We start from the raw sequence: 16,260 nt of genomic DNA, 5'->3' as shown, positions 1-16,260 counted from the left end.
AGATGTCCCGGGTCACCACCGGAGGGAGTCACTCTTAGAGCACTATTCCAGCCACATGTCTTTGGGAGGGCCTCCCGCAATGAGAGTTGGAGTGCAACCCCCCCTCCCCCCCTCCGTCCCCAACTCCACACGCACAGACAGGTCCTGGTGGTGAAAGGAAAGCAGGGGAAAAGGACAAAGATGCAAGAGAAGACGAGAAAGGAGGGAGAGACAGGAAAAGGGAAAACAAAAAGGAGAAACCCCAATGTCCCCAGTAATTCTAAGGGACAAAGTCTTAGGTCGGAAATAAAATGCTGCCCCCGCAATCTAGTGTTTTCCATTCCTAAAAATCAGCCGACACCTGATGGATCAGACTGAACAGGTTCCAAACCTCTCCGAGGCTCTTACCTTCTATACAGGGACGTCTGTTTTCGAGCAAAACCACTAAAAGAAAAGGAGAAAACTCCGAAGAGGGTCCTCCTTGCGCTCACGAATGTGAAAGTGAATGCTCTCTCAGTCCTCTAGGAGAGACCTCGAGAAGGAGACGTGCTGAAGCAAAGCCACAGGGATCTCCGAGGTGGCCCCTGTCCTGCACCCCTGTCCTGCCTGGCTGATGTCAAGATCTCTCTGTGAGGTCATCGTCTCCCTACCACCTTTGTCCAATAGGCTGAGGTCCTGCCAAAGGCCCTTGTGATGTCACTGCCACACCCACCCCTCCCCTGCAGTGCTGATGTCCTGCCCCTGTCCAGCCACATTGGATGTTTGAGCTGCTTCCCCTAGATCACCCCTCTCAATGAGCGTTCATTGTGGGCTCAAGCCGAACACAGTAAAACATCAGAGGCTTCTCCCCATGCTACGCTCCTTTTTCATCAATTAGCAGACTTTATGGACAGAAGAGACCATTAGAGCGTGTCATCTGACCCCCTGCATATCACATGCTTTCTGTAGAGCATAGGAGCTAATTTTTGACTACACACGTTCCAGAAAGGCATCTAGTCTTCATTAGAAGACATCAAGAGGTGGGGAATTCCCACCACTTCCCTTTCTAGTTTCTTCCTTTGGTGATTCGTCCTCACTGTTGAATATGTGTGCCCTCTTTCTAATACGAATTGGTCTCTTTTGAGTTTCCAGCCACTGGGTCTTGTTATGCTTTTCTCTGATAGATTAATGAGCCCTTTAATACCCAATATTTTCTCTCCATGAAGTCACTTCAACACTTCTATGATGTCACCACCCAATCTTTTTTATAATCTAAACAGGCTGAGCTCTTTCAATAGCTCACTAGCATCTGCCAGGAAGGGAGTCCCCACAGAGGGACACCATAATCTCCCAGGGAGGGAAAAGGCTCTCACTGCCATTTCTTAACCTCATGGGGTGTTCTCCTGCTCTGACAACCCCACCCCTTTTTCAGTATCTCCAGGTGCCTGAGGGAGCAGGAACCAGAGGCCATCCTGCAGCTGGGACAGAGATGGAGGTTGATGACCTACCTGCCCGTGGTGACCATGGTGCAGGACAGCCCTCAGGACATGCGAATGCAGCTCCAGATCTGGGAGCAGCTTCCCTTTGCTGGCATGAGACCTTGCAGGTTGCGGTGGGTGAGACAGGCACTAACTTTTGGAAACCCTCAGTGGGATCAGAGGGTAATGGTTTGTAGAAAGTGGTGTTGGAGAGCTTTACAAAAACTAGACAAGAACGGTGCATGTTCCAGGGCAGCTCCAGCCCCGGTGCTGTCAGTGAGACGTGTCCTCCCAGCCCTGCCTGACGGGTCTTTCTGTTTCAGACCCTCCTTGGAACTGCAAGAAAAGTCCAACCTGTAGAGTTGTGGTTGCAGTGATAGTTGTATGGTCTGCGTTGATTGCTGCCATCATTGCTCTGGCAGGTGAGTTCCCAGCTTCCGCCCCGCTCCCTTCCCCTCCATCTACGATCTCCGCGCATCCCATTCTCCCGTGACCTGCCACACTCACTCTCTCCTCCCGGCCTGTCCGGCTTCTGCCCCTGGGGCAGAGGATTCCTGGGGGATCTTCCTCCCAGACCCCTGCACCTGGGCACTCTCTGTGTCAGGACGATCTGACTGACATTAGCCCCCCCAGCCCATCTCTGAGCACTTTGGACCCAAGTCACCTTTGCCACGTGCCATGAAGCAGTCCCTGACCAGGGTGCCCAGTGGGACAGGATGCAGTGCAACCCTGAGCCCTTTGCCTTCCCTGTGTTACTCTGAGGTTACCAGCTTGGCCTTCCTGGATCTTCAGGTCATGCCTGTGGCCGGGCGGCAGGTGCTGCCGTGTTATTGAAATGAGCCATAGAATTAAGTCAAGACCCCTCCACCAGCGCAGTGTGGAAACCCCCCAATCGCTAAGCTTGGCCAGGAAGGGTCCCTTAGCACCATTCACTCCCCCGGGCTGCCCAGACAGCGTGTGCTCATGCAGAGGGCGTCTGTTTGCGGTGAACATGAACCCTGTTGTATCCCCCCGTTGTCTGGGGCAGGGCGTGCTGGGGAATGTCGGGGGTGGGATTTCTCTATTGCCCTGGGATCTGATCACTGGGCCCCAGGAGGGTTTAGCAGCTGGCAGAGGGGATTGAATCCAGGTCTGTCTGCATTAGGAATCCTCTGTGCCGATGTCATGACGTCCGTGTAGTTGAATTGGTGCAAACCGCTAAAGGAGACGCACTGCACTGGTGCACAAAGGAGCTTGCCTTGGTGCAGTTTGCTGCAGGAAGTTACCAGAGCGAGCCGCACTGCTCCAGCGCATCTCCAGGAGGTGCTTGCCCGGATGTCACTGCAACACTGTGATTATACTGGTGCAGATTGCTCGGATACAGATGCGCCCTGAATCCCAGCTCCCTGCTGTAATGGCAGGCTGTTGCAATGGGCAGCATTGGTTCTCGCTGTGTAAGGTGGGAATCTGTGAGCTTAGGGTTGGTTACACACCTGCAGGTGCAGGGAGCTCTGCAGAACATGTGGCATCTGAGCTGGAGATGGATGGTGGAGACAGCCTGTGCCATCGACTGTTAGTCACTGACTTCTCTGCTCAGTTCAGTAGGGCAGGGGTGTGGGCTACCGTGCACTGGACAGTGAAATCTACAGGGTCAGACATGCCTTGTGAGTGAGGTGAACACATGCTCGCTTTCTGATCACCGCTGCCACGTTTCCTAACTCTTCCCAACTTAGAGTGTCTGTTCCTCGCTGAGCGCCAGCCACATGGGAAGGCTTGAAAACCAGCTACCGAGTTACTGTGGTGCAAACAAAAGTGACGTGCTCGAAAACATCTGGAGGGGTTTGAGTCCAACTCCTCTCAACTAGACAGGCCTTTCAAATCCTCTTTGGTGTCACTTATGGGTGACCCCACTGCTGCTCTTTCATGGCTCTGAAAGGGTTACACTGCCATGAGGGCTTCCAGAAAGTGCCTTTCTTGCTGCTGTGTTTGGGGAGAGAAAAGTCTGCAGGTAGGAGGTGAATTAAGTTCCATCATTCCTGGCCCACAGTGCAACAGGTCACTTCCCGTGGCTGTGGTTTCTGGCGCCCCCTTGTGGCTTTCATGTCCCTGAGTGAAAGTTCCCACATTCTTCTCAGTTGTTCACCTGCTGTTTGTTGCTAGGTTGAACGTCCAGCTGTTGATCTTGTGCCTGGGGTGAAATGCTCTGAGCTGTGTCAGTCCCTCCCAGGCTGGGAGTGTCCCTGGAATCCTTCTTGCCAGGCAAATTTACAGTGACAAACGTCTCCGTCCCCCTGCATCTGATTGCAGTGGACCAGCCCCAGCTGGGGGTCCCAATGGGCTTGGCAAGCCGGTCAATTGACTGCCTGTTTGGCCGCAGTCAAATGCTCCAGCGAGAGCCCTGGGGGGGTAGGAGGCAGCCTGCCTTTCGGATTGCGTCTTGGAGCCTCACTGGTGTTTTCCAGAACTTGGTTTCATTGTTTTGCCTTTTTTTTCTGAGCTAAAATAACTCAGTGAAGTACATTTTTTAAAAAATTAGGTAGATCCATATCTATCGAAAGCTAAACCTACTGGAGACAATGACGTCTTGCTCTTTTTTCTTCCTGGCGGGAGGTAACCAATTCTGATAAATTGGTATTTTAAAATATCTGACCACTCTTTGACAGATTTGACTGGTCAGTTGACCAATTTTTGTACCAGTCAAATGCCCAATTCTCGTTGCAATTCTTACCCTCCATGTGACTGTCTCATTCTCAGCGCTGACCTCTCAGCTTTCATCAGCTGATCTGTGCCCCCCTGCGAGCCCCTCGTGCCCGGACGGCTGGATGGGATACCGAGGGAAATGCTACTATTTTTCAGAGACGGAAGGGAGCTGGACCGACAGCCGAAGCCGCTGCTCTGCCCCGGGTGCCTCCCTGGCTGGGATCGACAGTGAGCAGGAAACGGTGAGAGACTCTCGAGTTGCCAGACACTAATCTGGGCACAGGGATGGCTGCTGCAGCAGGACCTGGGCTCTGCCCCGTGGGGTGAGGAGCAGCTGTGAGCCCTCCCGTGCTGGGAGGCCGGAGTGAATGAACTTCCAGCCGCTGAACGCCAGCCCTGGCTGGGCCCAGGGCCCTACTGTCTGTGTGTGATCACAGGGATTGCCCATTCTCCGCTGCCCCCCTCCCCAAATAGGGAGACAGCTTCTGTCTAGGGCAGGGCTGGCTCAAGCATCTCCTGGCCTGCTGGCTGCTGGAGTGGGACTGAGAACCCAGTCAGTGCTCCTGTTGTGGGGATGGGAAAGGAGCAGCCAGCTGAGGAGGCGGGGGAGGAGGGGATCCTTTCACATTGACCCCTCCCACTTCAGCTTGCCTCCCTCCCTCCTCCTGCCTTGCTGGGGTGAGCGGTGGCTGCTCTGTGAGAAGAGACATCTCTGCAGAGAGCTCAGACCCAACAGCTGCCCCCAGCTCAGGGGGACTTGGGGTGTGGGTGACTGGGAGCACTGGGGTAGGGCTGCTGTATGCGGTGGGAGGGTTAAGACTGCCCGGGAGATCTTGTGCTTTGCAAGAGGGAGGGGAAAATCCCCCCTGAAAATAAACTGAGCACCCTTCAATATGTGACTGGGATTCTCTGCAGCACAGAGCCCTGGAGGGGCGGTGGGGGGGAGCATGGGAGGTGGGGATGATACCTGCTGTCCCTCAGCTTTCTTTAAGGCGTTCCTGCTGCGCCATAAGGGTGTCTATGACCACTGGATCGGCCTCTGGAGGGAGCAGGGTCAGCCCTGGAAATGGGCCAATGGCACCAAATTCAACCACCTGTGAGTCTCTCTCACCCCTCTGGACTAATTCCCTGGGCTTGGGGACTCTGGTGTCTGAGCGGTTTGAGCTCAGGTAAATCCACCATTCAGTGCTAGTGAAAGCACCAGACACGACCCTGGTCCGTTCGCGTCCTGCGTGTATCGGAGACCGATGGGAGCCGGCGTGTCCCTGAACTCTCGGCTCCTCCCCGCAGCACGGTGCTGGGCCGGAGACAGAGCCCGCCATAGCCAGAGATGCCCTCGCAGCGCGCTGGGATTTCAGCTGGGACACTCGCTGTTCTCCCCCAGCCCTCTTCAGCAAGGTCCCTGGGGTGTCTGACCCCCCCTGGGGAAAGGAGGCAGCAGGGAGCTCAGGTTAACAGTGGCTGCTAGAGAGGGCAGCATGCCGAGCACTGCATGGCAGGTGCAGGTCCCGCTGGGGATTGCAGCCGGCAGGTTTGAGTGACTTGGCTGGTGAGGCCTCTGAATCCGCAACAAGGCACCGATGTTAAAGGAGCCTGCGGTTCACAGGTGCTGGACGCCTGGGGCTCCCACTGGAACGGGGTACAGTAGTGATGGCTGCCCAACACCCCGCGATGGGTTTCAGTGGGCTCCAAGTGTGATCACAAAACCAGCGCTGCTTGAACCCTGGGACTTCAGCAGTAGAAGCATGAGCCTCTGCCATAGGAGCGAAAGAATCCACTTCTTTAACTGAAACTCCTCCCCGGTTGATAAAGCTCTTTTGCAGGCCAGCCATTAGAGGGGGATGGAGACCCCCCCCCACTTCTCTGGTCTGGGTTACTTCAGTACTTTGAAAAATCAGGCTCTTTTGGCGCTGGGTCAGGGCTCCCCAATGGACAGTCCCCATTCTGCTGTATTGGACCCAACCTTTGGATCCCACCTGCTTCCAGCCTCACTGGGTCTGAAGAGCTACCAGACACTGTCCTGAGTTCGAGCCTCTGTGGCATTCTCCTGGGGTACAGACTCCCTGTCTGGTATGCTCCTTAGGATGTGGGACCCTGCAGATCAGCTGCTGTAGGATCCAAAACCAGTGCTGAACCCTCCCAAATCTCCCGAGAGGCATGTTGTCCCTAGAGCTCCACCCTCCACACCAGATGAACTCTGGGAGACTTACGTGAGGGTTACAAACAAGGAACACATGCTTTCACAAAGGAACTTCTTCAACACTCTCTTTTTCCCCCATGCCCAATGGAAAGCTCAAGAGTTATAGATCAACGGAGAAGGAAACCCCTGAATGCAATTTCTTCTTTCAGTGTCATCTTGGTTCTGCTCCATGTGTTTCAAGGAGGCGAGATCCTTCCTGTCCCCCGCTTTTCCTGCTCAGTCGTCTGGTTCTGGTGATGGTCTGCCCCTCTTGTTAGAGGGTCGGTCCCTTTTGACAATCAGTCTAACAAATTCTCTCTGTCCTGCTGGGGACTGTCCATTCTTCAGCACCCCTGTGGGCTGCTCAGCATAGAGGGTCAGGAACAGTCAGCGGTTCTGCAAAGCCCCTGCTGTCCTGAGCTCTGCTCCTGAGGGGCTGGGAGAGTAGCTGCTCCGCACTCAGGCCTGCACTGTGGAGAACGGCTCCCCTGGCTGGGACTGGTGTGAAATGCCCGGCCTCTGCCTGACTGCAGCTCCCTGGCTTCTGTGTGGCAGGTTTCACTTAAGAGGAGGAGGTGACTGCGCGTATCTGAACGACGAGAAAGGGGTCAGCAGCTCACGGTGCTACATGGGAAGACGGTGGATCTGTAGCAAACCTGAGGTGTATGTGATGGTGTCATAAATATAAAGGGAAGGGTACACACCTTTAAAATCCCTCCTGGCCAGAGGAAAAATCCTTTCACCTGTAAAGGGTTAAGAAGCTAGGATAACCTCGCTGGCACCTGACCAAAATGACCAATGAGGAGACAAGATACTTTCAAAAGCTGGAAAGAGGGAGAACATCAAAGGGGTCTGTGTCTGTCTGGGTGAGGCTTTTGCCAGGGACAGAACAGGAATGGAGTCTTAGAACTTAGTAAGTAATCTAGCTAGATATGCGTTAGCTTATGATTTCTTTAAATGGCTGATAAAATATGTTGAGCTGAATAGAATGAATATTCCTGTCCGTGTGTCTTTTTGTAACCTAAGGTTTTGCCTAGAGGGATTCTCTATGTTTTGAATCTAATTACCCTGTAAGGTATTTACCGTCCTGATCTTACAGAGGTGATCCTTTTCTTTTTACTGTTTCTTCTATTAAAATGTTTCTTTTCAAGAACTGAATGCTTTTGTCATTGTTCTAAGATCCAAGGGCTTGGGTCTGTGGTCACCTATGCAAATTGGTGAGGATTTTTACCAAACGTTCCCCAGGAAGTGGGGTGCAAGGTTTTGGGGAGGATTTTGGGGGGAAAGACGTTTCCAAACAACACTTTCCCAGAAAGCCGGTTAAACGTTTGGTGGTGGCAGTGGAAGTCCAAGGGTCAAATAGTTTGTACCTTGGGGAAGTTTTAACCTAAGCTGGTAAAGTAAGCTTAGGAGGTTTTCATGCAGGTCCCCACATTTGTACCTTAGAGTTCAAAGTGGGGAAGAAACCTTGACAGATGGGAAAAGAGACCGCACTCGAAAGGGGCTCAAAATGAAACTCCTAGAAGTGACACTTATACAACTCACACCTACTTGAACAAGCCAAGATCTCAAAATCAGGCAGTGGGGCCCTCAAGCAATAAGTGTGTCTCGTTTAAACTCCGTATGTGCCATCTGCTTTTGAACCTTTTAAACTCAGGGTTACGTTGTCAAGCTTTTCTCTGCAGCTGAGAGGGAGTGATCTCATGAGAAGGAGTCTTACCTCATTTCCCCAGCATGTGGCTAAGGGAAGGCCTTGTTCATTTAGACTCCAGAACAGCATTTCTCAAATGCAGCCAGCAGCTGATTGTTTTGCAGCCACAAGAGCCTCCAAAGTGCCCCAACAATCGCTCAGATGTTAAGTATTAAAGGTGTCTTCTAAATGCCATAAATCCTCATGCGTGCTCCCTTTTAAATAGTACCATGCCGGCAGAGCTGAGCTACATAGGTGTGGTTTTCTTTCAAGTCACAAAGTGTATTCTTTGGCTAAGAACATAAGAACGGCCATACTGGGTCAGAGCAAAGGTCCATCCAGCCCAGTATCCTGTCTGCCAACAGCGGCCAACGCCAGGTGCCCCAGAGGGAGTGAACCTAACAGGCAATGATCAAGTGATCTGTCTCCCGCCATCCATCTCCACCCTCTGACAAACAGAGGCTAGGGACACCATTCCTTACCCATCCTAGCTAATAGCCATTCATGGACTTAACTTCCATGAGTTTATCCAGTTCTCTTTTAAACCCTGTTATAGTCCTAGCCTTCACAACCTCCTCAGGCAAGGAGTTCCACAGGTTGACTGTGCGCTGTGTGAGGAAGAACTTCCTTTTATTTGTTTTAAACCTGGTGCCCATTAATTTCATTTGGTGGCCCCTAATTCTTGTGTTATGGGAACAAGTAAATAGCTTTTCCTTAGTCACTTTCTCTGCACTACTCATGATTTTATAGACCTCTAACCACTGTGTTTACATCTCCTGTTATTGTAGCTCTGTAAGTGGCTATGGGCCATCTCACTGCATGGTGTTTGGGCAGGTTGCGATTGTTCATGGGGCTGGGGGGGGAGAGGTGAAAGAGTTATAAATGTGACTGGGTATCAGAAAGTATTTCAGGTAATCTAGTGCCAGAAAATGACCTTGAATGTGACAGCAGGTGGCTCCTCTGGGACCTTCTGCTAAGAAAAGCAAAACATAGAAAGAAAAAGAAACACTTCAGCACCAGGGAGAAAGGCAGTTTCCTGTGTTTCCGAAGCCATCTGATTCCATTTCTGAACAAGTTGCAGTGTGAGAGAGAAATTCATCAAATTGAAATGTATGTCGTGCAACGTCCCTTCAGCACTTGTGCAAGGGAAGTTGAACCAAATTACTACGGTGAGCTTCAGAGGCGCAAGCTGTTAAATGATGCAAAAACCAAGCTGAAAAGACAACAGCAACGGCTCAGATTTTGTTGTTACTGTTATCATTATTATTACTGGGCTATGTTGACTATGGTTTTTTTTGTGTGAAAGAAACTTTGGACATATTGGCAGATACATTCTTTCGTTATTAGTCATTATCCTTTCTATTATGTAAAGCATTTTTAAATTTAGTTCAGAATTGTTGTACAGCCTCCACCTTTGACCAAAAAAGCAAAAGAACAACAAAAAAGACAAGACTGTGCAAAGCACTGGTTTGTTCTGTGTTTAGGTCCAGTAAAGATAAGACATAACTGTACCTTATATTTATAATTGAGTATGCAAAAAATCCCTATGTAAATATGCACATGTAATTTATTTGTTTGTTTTTCCTACAGTTAGTTAAGTATTGTCAGAGCCTCATTCTGAGGCTGCCAAAAATTTGTGAGAACCCCGGCTCTAGAAAGTGTTAGAAAACAAAATCCTATGTTACCATTACTTTCCAGTATTTGCAAAAAGAAAAGGAGGACTTGTGGCACCTTAGAGGCTAACCAATTTATTTGAGCATAAGCTTTCGTGAGCTCCAGCTCACTTCATCGGATGCATTCAGTGGAAAATACAATGGGGAGATTTATATACACACAGAACATGAAACAATGGGTGTTACCAGTATTTATTCACTCTCGCTTGCATCTCTGTTCTTTGATAATAAACTCATTCCTGTTTTCTGTATATCTAATTGCTGTGTTCTCAATAGAGTGGTTGGCCTGAATTGAATCTTACAAGCTGCTGTGGACCGCGCCTGTGGGATTAGAGTCACAGTTCTGCATGTGCTCCGGGGAACGGGCTGAGCACTCCCGAGGGACGCTCAGAGGTTTTGGGAGTGTCGATCGCTAACCTGTACACAGAGAGCGAGGCCTGCAGGGGGCTGGAAGGTCAGGCTTGCGCTGCCAGGGGTGGTGGTTTGAGAGAGCTGACCCATGGCAGGCCTGGACAAGGCTCCCCCAAAAGTGCCTCGTATGCCTGCTATGGATCACCCAAACGGGCAGACGTCCCCGGCTCATTCCACCCCTGCACCCCCCAGGTACAACCCACACAAGGCATTCGACCAGGGTGAGGAGAACACCTGCAATGCCCTGTCACCTGACGTGCTGAATTTGCCTCTGAGCCCATTTTCCCTTCCAGCTTGGGACTCCAGAACCCTGCCTTGTTGAGCCAGACATGCTTGCCAGCTGCAAACACAGACCCAGGTCTGGGCCACACCCCCAACGCTGCAGACTTTAACCCAAAACTGCTCAACAGGTCACCTGTCTCCAGCAACTAGCTCCCAATGGGATCCAAACCCCAAATAAATCCGTTTTACTCTGTATAAAGTTTATACAGGGTAAACTCAAATTGTCCACCCTCTATAACACTGATAGGGAGAGATGCCCAGCTGTTTGCTCCCCCAGGTATTAATCACTTACTCTGGGTTAATTAATAAACAAAAGTGATTTCATTAAATATAAAACGTAGGATTTAAATGGTTTCAAGTAATAACAGACAGAACAAATAAGTTACCAGGAAAAATAAAACAAAACACGTAAGTCTAAGCCTAATACATTAAGAAACGGAATACTGATAAATCTCACCCTGAGAGATGTTCCAATAAGCTTCTTTCCCAGACTGGACTCCCTCCAGTCTGGGCCCAATCCTTTCCCCTGGTACAGCCTTGTTCCAGCTCAGGTGGTAACTCGGGGATTTCTTATGACTGGCAGCCCCCTTTGTTCTGTTCCACTCCCTTTGATATCTTTGGCACAAGGCGGGAATCCTCTCACGGTCTCTCTGGGTTTCCACTCCTCCTTCTAAATGGAAAAGCACCAGGTTAAAGACGGATTCAAGTATCATGTGACATGTTCACATGTCCTGTGAGCCCCCCTCCATTCTTTCAGGACTGGCCCGCACGTATGCGGTGAAGGCTTGCAGGTGAACAGAGCCATCTACAGTCAGTTGTCCTAGCTAATGGGAGCCATCAAGATTCTAAGCCACCATTAATGGCCCACACTTTGCATAACTACAGTAGGACCTCAGAGTGATATCTCATATTCCTAATTTCAGATACAAGAATGACACATTCATCCAAATAGGATGAACACACTCAGTAGATTTGTAAGGTCTCATTACAAAACTTATAGAGACCTTTTGCATAAAGCATATTCCAGTTACATCGTATTCACACTTAAACATTTTTATAAAGCTTATGAAGTGCAATGTCACAGGGTCAATACCCTCAGAGGATACCTGCAGATAGAGGCTTCCCTGGCTGGTGGAAAGGCCTCAACTGCCCTGCTTCCCATGGCCAGAAGACATTGTAGTACAGCTATTCTCAGCTTACCCGGGCCTATGTGGAGCAGAATGTACATTAGAGCAGCCCCAAGGCTGCTCTGACTTAGACCTGGTCAGCACAAAGCCTGACGATCATTTGTCTACTCTGCGATCAGCACTGGCTGCCAGTGAGTTGGCCACCCAGGAAGCCTAGCCCTTGGCCCTTCCCCTTGTGCCTGAGGTCCCGCCACTCCCCTTCTGCCCGCCTCCCTCCCCTTCTACCTACCTCTCCCCCGAAGGAGCCCAAATCACCCTCACCACAGCCCACAGCCCCAGCACTGGATGGCAGAGGTCGGGGGGCGAGACCCCAGCCCCGGGGCACTGCAACCTCCGTGCCCACAGCCCCATGACACCTGCTGCCCATGCTGATCACGCTGTCTGGATTGAAGAGATTTGATGCACGTTACCCTACTGTTCCCGTATCGTGTCCGAATCCCAGAGCTGTTGGCACCACTGGAAACGGAACATTTATTCATTCCTAAATCTGCTCAAAGTGTGTAAGTGCAAAGAAGAAAGGAATAATAAAATATATATAAGAGAACCCCTGAGATGCCTAGCTCTGTAAACAGTGAGAGGTGAGGAAGCCCCTCTCGTGTGGGTGCATTGTATGGTGCCATATGCACACCCAGCACTTCTCAAATCCGAGATGTTCTAATCCACATCCATCTCCTCGCCCTCCCATTCTCCCATCTCCTCCACCTCCATCTCCTCCATGTCGCTGCTGTCAGGGTCGTGTTGGGGCTCCGTCGGAGCCCTGGCTTTTGGGCTATCTGCTGCTCCATAGAAATCCCTGGCAGCATCTCCCATTGGCAGCTGCAATGTGATATTCACAGCAAAGTACGAAGCATGGTTGAAATCTACAAGCACAGAGCCCTGCGGCTGGGTTAGAGGCCAAGTGCACAGAGGTTTGTGCTGCTCATGCAGGTGGAGGGATGAAGGCAAAAACATCAAACTAGGAACCGAATTGGACAACCATTTCACTGTAGACAAAGATCTCATGCCCCTCATCCCGACCAGCAGCTCCCTGCTAGCCCAGTTTTGTCAATATTCCTTTGCCACCCCAGAGCCCCCTGCGGTTCTGGCCTTAGGTCACCCCAGACAGCTCTCTTGATTCTCTTCACTCCTTCTGTGGCAGATACAGGATACACAGCGGGGCGGTGTGCGGGTTTCCTTGGCACTCACTTCGAGTGAGCTCCATAACTCAAGGCTTCACCGTTCATTAGTAACACTCCAATTGCAACCCCACACCAGCCAAACCCATTCGCAGCTCCAGCAGGACTTCCTTTCTGTTCCTTACCCGCCTTACACACACTCCGCCGAACCCAGAATACACTGGCGAGGAACATCTCTTCCTGACCCCTGCATGTGACCAGCTGAAGCAAGAGACTTGGGACCATAAGACATATACCAGACAAGACCCTCAGGGTTGCCCAGTCCACCCCCATCCCACAAGCAACCCTCTCATACAGTCACACTCAAATGTGTCCAATGCTCTCTTACAACTAATAAAGTTTGCCCCTATTGGGAGGCTGTTCCAGAACCTCCCTCCTCAAATGGTTAGAAACTTTCTAATCTCCCAGCCTGAACTTGTTCTTGGCCAGTTGATTCGCCTTTGTTCTTGGGCCTACATTGTCCTTTAGCTAGAACAGCTCTCCACCCTCCCTGGTCTTTACCCCGATGTATTTATGGAGAGCCATCAGATCCCCTCTCAGCCTTTGTTTTGCTAGACTAAACCAGCCCAGCTCTCCCAGCCTTCTCTTGTGAGACAGGCCCTCCATTCCCTGATCATCCTGAGAACTCTTCTCTGTACCTGTTTCACTCTGAATTCATCTTTCTCGAATGATCAGAATCATACACAGGATTCTAGAGGAGGGCTCTCCAGGGCCATGTACTTTCGTACTTCTCTGTCTCGACTGGAAGTGCCTCAGCTGATGTATCCTAGCATCACATTTGCCTTTTTCATGGCCACATCACATGGGTGGCTCAGTCACCGTATAATCGACCAACACATCAAGGTCTCGCCCCTCCTCTGTCGCCTCCAACTGATGAGCCCCAGCATCAAGAAGAAATTCTTCTTATTAGACCCTAAGGGCAGGATTTTGCACCTGGTACCTTTAAATGTCATCCTTCTTCTGGTACTCCAGTCTTCAAGGTCATCCAGATCTTCCTGTATAATATTCTACCCCCTCTGGACAGACCATGTTTCCCAGCTTTTTAATCATCAGTAAGTTTTGTTATCACTCTCCTACTTTTTGGGTTAACACCATTAATAAAGAGATTAATGAAGATGGATCCCAAAACAGATCCTTGAAGAACTCCATTAGGAACTTCCCTCCGATCCCATAGTTGAGTTTCCAGACTTCTCCCCTTTAATTGGTTCCTTACCCGCCTTACAATTCTTGTACTGATCCCCGTCTTCTCTAATTTAGCTAAGAATTTCCCACGTGATACCGTATCAAATGCTTTACTGAAGTCCAAGTATATTAGATCTGCTGCATTTCCCTTCTCTAAACAACCAGTTCTCAGCTCAAAGAAAGAGCTCAGGTTAGTCTGGCCCCATCTACCTTTGGTTACATCCCCTTTTCCATTTACCTCTGTTGGAGACCCCAGGGCATAGCCACTAGTTAAGTTGAGGAGATGGAAGGCCATAAGGGTCGAAGAGGTCTCCCTGCTAAAGGCCTAAGGGCTTCTTCTCAACCCCCCTTAATAGAATTCAGGCCTGGCTGGTTTGAGTAAGCTCTTTTGCTCTTAAAACAATGTTGCAGATGCAGACAATGCCCCATAGTGTAAGGTTTGCTGACGCCAAGTTAAAGATAATAGGAGAGAGAGCTACAAGGCCAGACAGGATGTGCTGGTTCTTTAAGTTGCTAGGAATGCTTGTTAGAGGTTGCAGGAAATAAACATTGTCCTAACCCATATAAGAAAGGCAGAGTATTTGTGCAAAGTTTTGATTGGCTGATGTGTAGTGCAGTAGCATTGAGGAATATAAATGTGTGTAATGACCTGCTCTGATGTGCAGGATTTGAGATTCTATTCTCCCTGTACCTTGTTTGCAGCTGCAAATAAACTTTTCTGCTTCCCCACCCCGTTGTGATTATTGAGTGACGCACACCGGGTAACGAACCCCCCCCCCCCCGCTGTTGTTCGCCTCTGGCACAGGGTGCCGGCAACAGCTTTTGGAGTCCCAACGTGGGGTGACGAGGATGCAATTTAGCCTTGCCCAGATCCCTTCTGGAAGTCGAGGATTGCAGCAACAACCGACGCCCAGCACACACCGGTGAGTTCATTGGGGGCCTCAGAGGAGAAGGAGTTTGATCAACCCCGGAGGGAACGACGGTGCAAGACACTCACATAGTGGAGAAGCAGCTGTGGGAGACGGTGAGGAACCTGTTCCTTGGATATAGGGGAGGAGCAGCTGCGGGCGATGTTGGGGAACCGGTCCCTTGGATAAGGTAGGAACCTTTTGAAATCCGGATTATATGCTCTGTTGGAACCTGGGGACGCCCACAGTTACCCTGTAGGTATCGGACAGGAACAGAGCACGGGAGGTACGGTACGATGCACGCCCCTAGAGTGTATTTTAGTAAATTGGAAGATATTTGGATCAGATCCAATGACTAAGGGTAAATTAAAGCGATTTTGTACAGTTGACTGGCCTCAGTACCAATTAGAGGACCAAGAACAGTGGCCTCCCGGAGGATCACTAAATCATAATACAATCCTCCAGTTACTCCTGTTCTGTCAGCGAACGGGGAAGTAGAATAAGCATTCGTATGCTTACTTGTTTATAACCTTATAGTCTCGTACTGATATTTTACAATGCTGTAATTTAACCCCGATTGGCCCTGTAGCAATTAATGTCAGTCCCCGGATCCCCACCCCAAATGTAATGGCAGATCCGGTGTCTCCTTCGGCCCCTACACCCACACAGAGCGAGGCTCAAAGTAAGATTCTTAGTGAAGCTCATAGTGGGGTTCAGGCTCCATCTGCTGGATTATACCTGTTACTTACCACGACTAAAATCGCCCCTAATGCAATAGAAAGGACAAGCTCTTACCATGCAGGTCTATACTCATGCATCTTTTAATCCTATGGACCTCTGGACCTATGGACCTCTGGCCGCTTTCAAAGCACAGGATGGAGAATTTTCTATCAACCCAAGCAAGTTGGTATCGGTCTTTGAGGGATGTCTTAGCAGCTACAAGCCAGGCTGGGATGATTGTAATGTCCTTCAGCAAACATTATTGACTGAGGTTAAACAAGAACAGGTCATAGCTAAAGCAAGGAAAAAAGCGAAAAGGCGATATGACCAAGACCGTAACAATGTCCCGATCCCAGATAATCAAGTTCCTATAAAAAATCCTAGGTGGGACCCAAATGACAATCAGGCTATGACCCACCACACCTTCTATAAGGAGCTGCTACTGTATAGACTCCGTCATGCAGCTGTCAGACAGAATAATTAAACTAAACCATAGAAGGTAGTGCAGGATCCAAAGGAAAGCCCTGGAGCTTTTTTGCAGCACATTCGAAACACGATCCAACAGTATACCAATGCAGATCCTAATAATCCACAAACTGAGGCAATTATTAAAAAACTATTTACAAGCAGGGCAGCCCCCGACATTAAGAGAAAGCTACAGAAAAAGGAGGATTTGATAAGTATGACCATGGCACAGATTTTAGAAGCAGCAAATCAAGTGCATAGTTTAAAAGAAGT

General features: G+C 50.0%; 1 pseudogene across 1 annotated transcript in view; it reads left to right on the top strand.

Annotated features, from left to right (window-relative positions):
* Positions 1–16,260, top strand: part of LOC311530635 (C-type lectin domain family 2 member D-like) — a 240,704-nt pseudogene that overhangs the window by 190,305 nt on the left and 34,139 nt on the right. Inside the window, exons 2-5 of the transcript in view lie at positions 1,760–1,858; positions 4,170–4,357; positions 5,108–5,211; positions 6,850–6,955. The product of the transcript in view is annotated as a C-type lectin domain family 2 member D-like (transcript). The remainder of the gene's footprint in view (positions 1–1,759; positions 1,859–4,169; positions 4,358–5,107; positions 5,212–6,849; positions 6,956–16,260) is intronic.

The sequence above is a fragment of the Lepidochelys olivacea genome, assembly GCF_965140295.1.
Source record: "Lepidochelys olivacea isolate rLepOli2 genome assembly, chromosome: 14".
Classification (NCBI taxonomy): Eukaryota; Metazoa; Chordata; order Testudines; family Cheloniidae; genus Lepidochelys; species Lepidochelys olivacea.
This window is presented reverse-complemented; position numbering and strand designations above follow the sequence as displayed.